Genomic DNA, 10,000 nt, shown 5'->3' on the forward strand with positions numbered 1-10,000 from the left:
ATATACCGTATATATATATATATATATATATATATATATATATATATACCGTATATATATATATATATATATATATATATATATATATATATATACCGTATATATATATATATATATATATATATATATATATATATATATATATATATATATATATACAAAGGTAAATAAATACGTCACTTGGTGGAAATACTCTTTAAATGTAAGTACAAATAAAGATAAAAGACCAAAAAATCTTTTAAAATGATGAGGTAAAGTGATAATGCTGGAATCCGGGCCAGGATCCAAAGACAGCACCAAACCATACATACACACACCTATACTACAGAGATGGCAATAGCTGTCGAATACGAGTCCAGTACGTGATCTAAGACAAAGATGAATCACAAACACACATATAAACACACACACGTAGATATACATGTATAGATAGATATAGATATCCAAACCGAAACCAATTTAGCCAACGAAATACCTATTACCTTACCTACTACCTTATCTAGTACTTTATCTAATCTACTCGAGCATTTTTGGCTTGGTAGTGTAGGTGGTTGTGTGAATATTATGTTTTCTTTTCTTCATTTGAATGAATCACACCACATTCCTTAACCTTTTAAAAGCTTTGTGTATTTTGTCTTCCTTCCTTACGGCTTTACGACCCTGGTATTCTACTATGATCTTAGGTTTACAATACCTAGTATTACTTATGTCATTTATGTGGACTTAATGCAGACCCATTTGGCTGTAATACAGTTGAATGGGAGCATGTCTGTTGGTGTATTTATTCTTTTGCAGCATTACTGCATTACAAAAAATGTGTATTGCATTTGGTCCAAACATATGGCCACTGAGAGTTGAAGTTTGCTCTCTCTCTCTCTCAGTACTCTAGGAATTTCTTCAGTTACCCCTCTACGGACTCGAGTAACGCATTATTTTTATGACTGAAGACATATTGCCACTCAAAAAGAAACAAAATACATTATCTATGATGACTTTCATTTCCCCCTCTTATCTACTGCCCTCCTTTTGTTAACCCCCGCCTCCGTGGCGTATTACTCTCCCCCGAGGACAGAAGCGCCGATTACCGCAGATGAAACGAGTGACCTCTTACCTATGCCGTGCTCCGACCACTCCAAGTACGCGTCGCCATACCCCTGGCCGGTTTTGGGCAGCCGGTCCTTGATATTATACCTCCGGTTCGCCCACCGGTGAGACGAGGTCGTCCTCGGACTTTCGCCCCTCAAGGTTGGGTAGTACGTCAAGCCGTTGGTCACTTCCTTGTCCCCGATGTTCGAAGCAGCAGAAGTCGTGGTCGAAGAGGAACCGGGTCGCCTTCTTTCGTTGTCGACAGCAAGTCTGGTGTTGTCTCTGCTGGTGGTGATAGTGGTGGTGATAGTTCCCTGGCGCCTTCCCTCTGGACCACGGTCTCCGCCCCGCCTCCCCTCGCCTCTCCGATGGTGTGAAACGCGATCCAAGTAACTCTGCCTCCGCCTAGACGTCTCCACCCGATCTGCCGAAGAGGTTCCTTCGCGTCGCCTCGAAGCCGTCGTCCGAAAACGGTTCTTGCCGAACCGCTTCGATCCGGAACCGATGTCGCTGACTCTGCCCCTTTGGCCGTGTCGAGAGGAGGTCGTGTACACCCGGGACCAGTCCCTTCGTCGGTAGGAAGAACGGGGACCTGGCTTGTCGTACCTCGTGGTTATCCCAGTCGTGTTCCTTTGGGCGGTTGTCCAGAGCGCCGTGGGATGTCGATGGGTTACACGAGTACGGGAGTACGTTCGAGAAGTTGAAACCTTCCCTCCTCCTCCTCTTCCTCTTTCTCCTCCTTGGTCGTACTGGGCCCAGGCGACGCCGAATAATGCAAGCAGTAACAAAAGTTCTAAACCTAATCTACGGACTTTCCGTGTCACCATCTTGCCAGACCAGAGTTGTCGTCTATACTGAAGCTCCGTGCAGTGAAGTAGATGGACGGGAAGAGGGGTGAGAGAGGGAGGGAGGAAGGGACGGAGGTAGGCAGGCACAGGGTGAGAGTTACACACCGCAAATAAATAAATATATATATATATATATATATATATATATATATATATATATATATATATATAGATATGCATATATATGTATATATATATATTATATGCATATATATGTATGTATATATGTATACATATATATACATATATATGTATATATATACATATATATATATATATATATATATATGTCTATACATACAGGTATATGTATATCTATATACATATATAGGTATAAGTATATATATATACACATATACTGTATATGTATAAGTATATATGTATACATATATATGTATAAGTTTATGTTTACATATATATATATACATATATATATATATATATATATATATATATATATATATATGTGTGTGTGTGTGTGTGTGTATAAGTATATATTTATATATATGTACATATACAAATTGGCACACAGTGGAAGAAGAAAACGGAAGAAAAAGAAGAAAAAACATATTTTAGTTGAACGAATAGTTAATAAACTTCGATGATGATTCCAATTTTTTTCACTGTCTTGGCAGTGTTTCAAGTTGTCATGACATTGCGCGTCAATGTGAACGTGTCAAGAGGCATCCGCTTCGGTCTTCGCATTATAGATATATGAAATGTGACTCACTGGGCTTTGGTCTTGTCTCACAATTACGAAGACTTACGAGTAGTTTCGATCCCAAGAACAACCAGTGATATCACTTATTCTATATATCCAAGGCAAAGGTGACGGCGTCGATCTCATATTCTGACGTCGAAACTCCAGGCCCAAAAAACCGGAACGGTTGATACTGAATAAAACTTCATAATATGACCGTTACATTTGCCACCTCACCTATATATATATATATATATATACTCACACACACACACACACACTAGCTATAGAAGAGACCTGAAAAAGAACAGCTTTCCTCACAGAGTAATAGACAGTTGGAACAAGTTAGATGAGAAAGTGGTGTGTGCAAAAACAATACATGAATTTAAAAATAGTTTAGATAAAATGAGATATGAAAACGGGACACCACGAGCATAGCTCCCCTTCCCGTAAAATACAACTAGGTAAATACACACACACACACACACACACATACACACACACGTCGGTAGAAATGACAGCGAAGTTTGGAACTCCAGCAAAAATTCAAGTTTAATCAATTTCAACAACGAGGGAGTATCTTTGTTGTATTAGTAGGGAAGGGGAAAGCTCTTGGTGTAGTGGGAAGGTGAAGAAAAAGGAGAAAGAGAGGGATTACTGAGGAAAATGGAAGGAAATGAGGAAGGGGACGAACGGGCCCCGGATGTTAGAAGGGGTGTAAACAAAAGGGGTTCAGAACACACAGATGAGGGAGAACAAGGAAGCAGAGCTGTCAAAAGCAGAAACATAGATAATAGCAGCTCAATGGAAAGAGAAGATAACTACTTTTATGGATCTAATGAGGGAGGAGGTAACAACCTCCCCCGACTAGTAAATGTAGAGGAGAAACTAAAAAATAATAATAATAATGATAATGATAATAATAATAATATCAATAATGAACGAAGCATGGAAGGTTAGGTTTAACCAATTAACACTAGTTCCCTAAAGAGTTGATAAACTGGAAGAACTAAAGAAGAAGAATCAAAACCTAACTAAAAAAAAATAAAAAAAATAAAAAGACAGTCAAAAGAAGTTAAAGATGAGAATGAGGAATTAAAGAAGAAGAATAAAAAGAATAAAGAGTCCATAGCAAAAGAAGAACAGGGTTGGAGAAAAGTCCAAGAGAACAACAAAATTTTATTTAGAGATATAGTGACACAACAAATGAGAAAACAAAATAAGGACATAGTTATTAAAGTCATGAGAGAAAAGGAGAATTTAGTAAGAACATAAGAATGAAGGAGAATGCAGGAGACCATAAGACCTACACTAGGCAGCTCCGTATCCATCACCACCTGTCATCCCCATCCATAAAGTTGTCTAATCGTTTCTTAAAACAACTGATAGTTTCAGCGCTTACTACATGGTTACTAAGTTTATTTCATTTGTCGACCACCCTATTAGTAAACCAATTCTTGCCTATTTCCTTTTTAAATCTAAACTTGTCCAGTTTAGAACCATTACTGCGAGTCCTGCCCTGTTGTTTTAATATGATGACCTTGTTTGCATCACCCTTGTTAAAGCCATTGATCCACTTGAACACCTCTATTTGATCACCCCGCACTCTGCGTCTTTCCAGAGAGTGTAAGTTAAGGTGCCTAAGCCTCTCTTCGTAAGGCAAATTTCTGACTCCATGTATCATTTTGGTCATTCTTCTCTGTATTGATTCTAGTGAATTGATGTCCATTCTGTAGGACGGGGACCAAAACTGTACCGCATAGTCTAGGATTGGTCTAACTATCGCTAGATAGAGTTTGATAATTACCTCTGCACTTCTATTTGTTACCGTCCTAGCAATGAAACCTAATGCTCTGTTAGCTTTATTCCTGGCGCTAATGCATTGTTTCCTGGTTTTAAGGTCCGGACTCACCAGAACTCTCAAGTCTCTCTCGCACTCAGTTTTCTCTAAAAGCGTGTTATCTAAGCTGTATCTATTTTCGGGGTTGTGTAGCCTTACGTTTAACACGCTACACTTAGAGATATTGAAGTTCATTTGCCATTTCACCGACCATGTGAACAATTTGTTAAGATCATCCTGCAGAATCTCTGCGTCGTCTCCTGACCTAATTAGGTGTCCTATTTTAGTGTCGTCCGCAAACTTACTAACATCATTATTTATCCCATCGTCTAAGTCGTTTATGTACATAATGAACAACAAGGGACCTAAAACTGAGCCCTGGGGGACCCCACTAGTAACATTGCCCTACCTAGATTTTACTCCATTTATGGTGACCCGCTGTTTTCTGTTACTAATCCAATTAACAGAAAACAAGAAAAGTATAATTATATTAAGGATGGAGGAGAAGCATAATCCAAATAGAACTACAAGAGTAAAAGAGGAGAAGGAAAACGTAAACAAGATATTAGAAGTAGTTCAAGAGGATGGACAAGAAACAGGGAAAAATATTGAAGAAATATATAGAATAGGGAAATACAATACATATAAGACCAGACCAATTAAGGTTAAATTCAGGTCACAAACGACAGCAGAGAATATCTTAGCAAAAACAGGGAAACTAGCATACAGTGATCAATATAAACAGGTATGGATAAAAAGAGAAATGAATAAAGAGGAAAGAGAGGAGGGGAAAACAAAAAACTAGAAGCTAAGGAAAAAACGAGAAAAGAACAGAGTCGGAAAAAAGATAAATTCTATTGGAGAGCAGTCAATATGAAAGTGAAGAAATGGTTCATAGCAGAGAAAAATGGAAAGGAAACAGAAAACACGATGGAAGTGGTAAACAATTAAAAGTGTCTTACACAAACATAGATGGCTTAATAACAGGCTTGAACGAACTGAATTATCTGAAGGAAAAAGAACCGGACATAATGGGAATCGTAGCGACAAAATTGAAAGGTCCACTACCACCAAACAATGTCGGACATCGTGCATATAATTGTTGGATTAGAAACAGAGATGTAAAACAAGGGGTGGAGTTATGTTCCTGACTAAGAAGGGTATAAATGTGAGGAATGTCACATATGGAAATAATAGAGTAGAGATGATTATGATGGAAATGGAGGACAGGGATGGAAAGAGCAGGAAGTTTGTAGTAAATTATGTGCCTCCAAAAACAGCCTCGTGGGAAGAGAGAGAACACAAATATATGTTAGAAGACACAAGGATAACACTAAATAAGATAATGGAAGATGGAGGAAGAATAGTTATAATGGGTGACTTTAATTGTAAAGAAATCTGCTGGGAAGAGATAACAGTGAAGGGTGGAGACGACCTATGGGGAAATGTTCTACTTGATATGATTATAGAACATACAATGACGCAATGGATACAAGAGAATACTAGGTATAGAAATGAGGAAGAACCATCGAGACTAGACCTAATAATCACATCAGAACCTGAAATAGTAGAGAAGATTGAATATAAGACGCCAATAAGTAAAAGTGACCACATATTGGTTGAACTGGAACTAAATGAGAAAGAATACATGGAAAAACAAACGAACAATATAGAAAGGGAAGATTGATGTATGGAAAAACAAATTTTGATGAAATAAGAGAATTCTTTCAGAAGGCAAACTGGGAAAGGATACACAAGGAGAAAACAACAGTAGAAAAGAAATCGAATATTTTGATAAAAAATTATAAAGAAGGAGTGGAAAAGTATGTTCCAAGACAAAAAACAAGAAAAAGGATATGTAATGAGTTAAAAGACAAAAGGGATAAAGCTTGGACAAAATGGAAAAAAGACAATAGACCTGAAAAATGGATAATATATACTAGTTATAGAAATTAATATGTACAAGTGTGCAGAGCAGAAAAGAGAAAATATGAAAAAGATGTCAGAAAAAATTAAAGATCAACCAAAACTATTTTACAGATTTGTAAACAACAAACTAAAAAAACAAACAAGGATTAAAGACACTATCACAAGGAGGAGTTGAATACACAGAGGAAATAGAAATGGCAGAAATTATGATCAAGCATTTTAAGTCGGTGTTTACGAGGGAGAGCATATAACCTAGAGATATCGAGTGGAAGAAGAAAGTCCCCCCTATGAAAGAGATAGAAGTAACAAGGAATGAAATAATGAATCACTTGAGTAATCTCGATGTCAGAAAATCGCATGGACCAGATGAAATGGCAAACTGGATTTTGAGAGAATGCAGGAATGAACTAACAGACAAAATACATAGTCTAATAAGCGGTTCATTGAAAAAAGGTAAAATTCCAGAAGATTGGACAAGAGCAAATATAGTACCAATATATAAAGGGGGAAACAAAGAAGACCCTACTAACTATAGACCGGTCTCTCTTACAAGTACGATAGCTAAATTTGTGAAAGAATGATCAAAATTAGATGGGTAAGGCATTTGGGAAAAAAAACTACTAAATCCAAGGCAATTTGGATTTAGACAAGGACGATCATGTGTCACAAACTTAATGTGCTAATATATGTAAAGCAAGAAAGAGATGGATGGGCTGATTGTGCATTTCTAGACCTGAAAAAAGCTTTTGATACGGAGCCACATAAGAAATTGCTAAAGAAATTACAAACTGCAGGAGGAATACAGGGCAAGCTGCTGAAGTGGATGGAAGACTTCTTGCATGAAAGAAAAATGAGAGTGGTGATAAGAGACAAACACTCTAATTGGGATGAAATGATTAGTGGAGTTCCACAAGTAACAGTTCTGGCCCCAATAATGTTTGCTATATATATATATTAATGATATGGATAAAGGAATTGAAAGTTATATGAGCTTCTTTGCGGACGATGCAAAATTGTTGAAAAAAGTGAACACTGTAGAAGATTGTGAGTCGCTGCAGAGTGATCTGAATAAAGTATGGGAATGGAGTAGGAAGTGGGAGATGGAATTCAATATTAAGAAGTGTAGTATAATGGAATTTGGAAAAAGCAAAAAAATAATAGTGGGATCATATATAATGGGAGAGGAAGAAATTAAAAAGTAGAAAATGAGAAGACATGGAAAGAAAATCAAGAAAGACAGTTATAAAAGAGACCTAAAAAAGAACAGCTTTCCCCACAGAGTAATAGACGTTTGGAACAAGTTCGATGAGAATGTGGTGTGTGCAAAACCGATACACGAATTTAAAAACAGTCTAGATATAACGAGATATGAAGACGGTACACCACGAACATAGCTCCCCTTCCCGTAAAATATAACTAGGTAAATACACACACACACACACCCTTTCACCGAATGGACGGCGAGAACTGGTGTTCCAAAGAAAAAGGAAAAACTACGTGGATCTCAACATCCAGAGAAGTGCCTTTTGTATTTATAGGGAAGGGGAGTGCTCGTGGAATAGTGGGGAAGTGATAGGGAAGGAGAAGGGAAGGGATATTGAGGGAAATGGAAGGAAATGAGGAAGGGGAGGACTTGGTCCAAGAGTCAAGGCGGATTGTAAACAAACGCCGAACGGATGACTTGGATCTCGATGATGGGACTAACAAAATTGTAAAGATCAGAAACATAGATAAAAGCAGTTCAATGGAAGGTGAGGATAATAATTTTCAAGGATTTAATGAGGGGGCGGCGGATACCAACCTCCCCCGACTGGCAAAACTGGAGGAAAAACTTGAACAAATGACTGAGCATTGGGAGATTAGGTTTGGCAAGATGTCAAAAATTGCCGAGAAGTTTGAAAAATTGGAAGAACTAGAGAAGGCGAACAAAAACTTAACTGATGAAATAGAAGACCTAAAAAGATAGTTAAGAGAAGTAAAAGTGGAGAATGAAGAGTTAAAAAAGAACAATAGAGGCAATAAAGAAACAATAGCAAAAGAGGCAGAGGGGTGGAGGAAGATACAAAAAAATAGTAAAGTTGCATTTTTTTATATAATTAAACAGCAAATGAAAGAACAAACTGAAGACTCAGTTATCAAAGTGATGAGACAGAAGGAGAATATTGTAAGAGACTTAGCAGACAAAAAGAAATGTATTATTATATTAGGAATGGACGAGAAACATAACCCAGATAGAACCACAAGAATCAAAGAGGAAAATGAAAAAGTAAGAAACTTACTAGAATTAGTTCAGGAAGATGAGCCAGAAATAATGAAACAAATCGAAGAGAAATTCAGGCTCGGGAAATATAGTACAGACAAGACCAGACCAATTAAGATTAAATTCAGGTCACAAACGACGGCAGAGAATATCTTGTCCAAAACAGGGAAACTAGCAACAAGTGAACAATATAAAAAGGTATGGATAAAAAGGGAAATTAATAAAGAGGAAAGAGAGGAGGAAATAAGGAAAAGACATGAAGCTAAGAAAAAAAACGAGACCAGAACGGAGACAGAAAAACAAGAATTCTACTGGAGAGTAGTGAATATGAAATTGAAGCAATGGAAAATAACAGAGAGAAACACAAAAGAAACAGAGAATACAATGGAAATAACAGAAAGTTAAAAGTATCCTACACAAATATAGATGGATTAATAACAGGACTGAATGAACTGAACAAATATCTGAAAGAAAAAGATCCGGACATAATGGGAATTGTTGAGACAAAATTAAAAGGTCCACTACCACCCAACAGCATAGGACACAATGCATATAATTATTGGATTAGAGACAGAGAGAAAAAACAAGGGGGTGGAGTTATGTTCCTGACTAAGAAGGATATAAGCGTGAAGAGTGTCACATATGGGAACAATAGAGTAGAGATGATCATGATAGAAATAGAAGATAGAGATAAGAAGAGCAGAAAGTTTGTAATAAACTACGTGCCCCCAAAAACAGCCTCATGGGAAGAAAATGAACATAAAAGCATGTTAGAAGACACAAGAATAACACTAAACAAGATAATGAAAGATGGAGGAAGAATAGTTATGATGGGCGACTATAATTGCAAAGAAATATGCTGGGAAGAGATGACCGTAAAGGGTGGAGAAGACTCATGGGGAAGTTTTCTACTTGAGATGATTACTGACCACACAATGACACAATGGATCCAAGAGAACACTAGGTATAGAAATGAAGAAGAACCATCGAGACTAGACCTAATAATCACATCAGAACCTGAAATAGTGGAAAAGATAGAATACCAGGCACCAATAAGTTAAAGTGACCACATATTGATAGAACTAGAACTAAATGAGAAAAAATACATGAAAAGAAATGAACAATATAGAAAAGGAAGATTGATGTATGAAAAAGCAAATTTTGATAAAATAAGAGAATTCTTCCATAATGAAAACTGGGAAAGAATACACAAAGAAGATACAACAGTAGAAGAAAAATGGAATATTTTGACAAAAATCTATAAAAAAGGGAGTAGAAAAGTATGTCCCAATACAAAAACAAAAAAAAAGAATATGTAAAGTGCTGGTACAATAAAA

The 10,000-nt window shown here is 36.9% G+C and overlaps 1 protein-coding gene across 14 annotated transcripts in view; it reads right to left on the minus strand.

The window, feature by feature from the left end:
- The window catches only part of LanA (laminin subunit alpha), a 290,394-nt gene that overhangs the window by 158,071 nt on the left and 122,323 nt on the right, over positions 1–10,000 (minus strand). The window lies entirely within an intron of this gene.

Source organism: Oratosquilla oratoria, chromosome 9, assembly GCF_046742065.1.
Source record: "Oratosquilla oratoria isolate Oo_2021 chromosome 9, ASM4674206v1, whole genome shotgun sequence".
Taxonomy (NCBI): Eukaryota; Metazoa; Arthropoda; class Malacostraca; order Stomatopoda; family Squillidae; genus Oratosquilla; species Oratosquilla oratoria.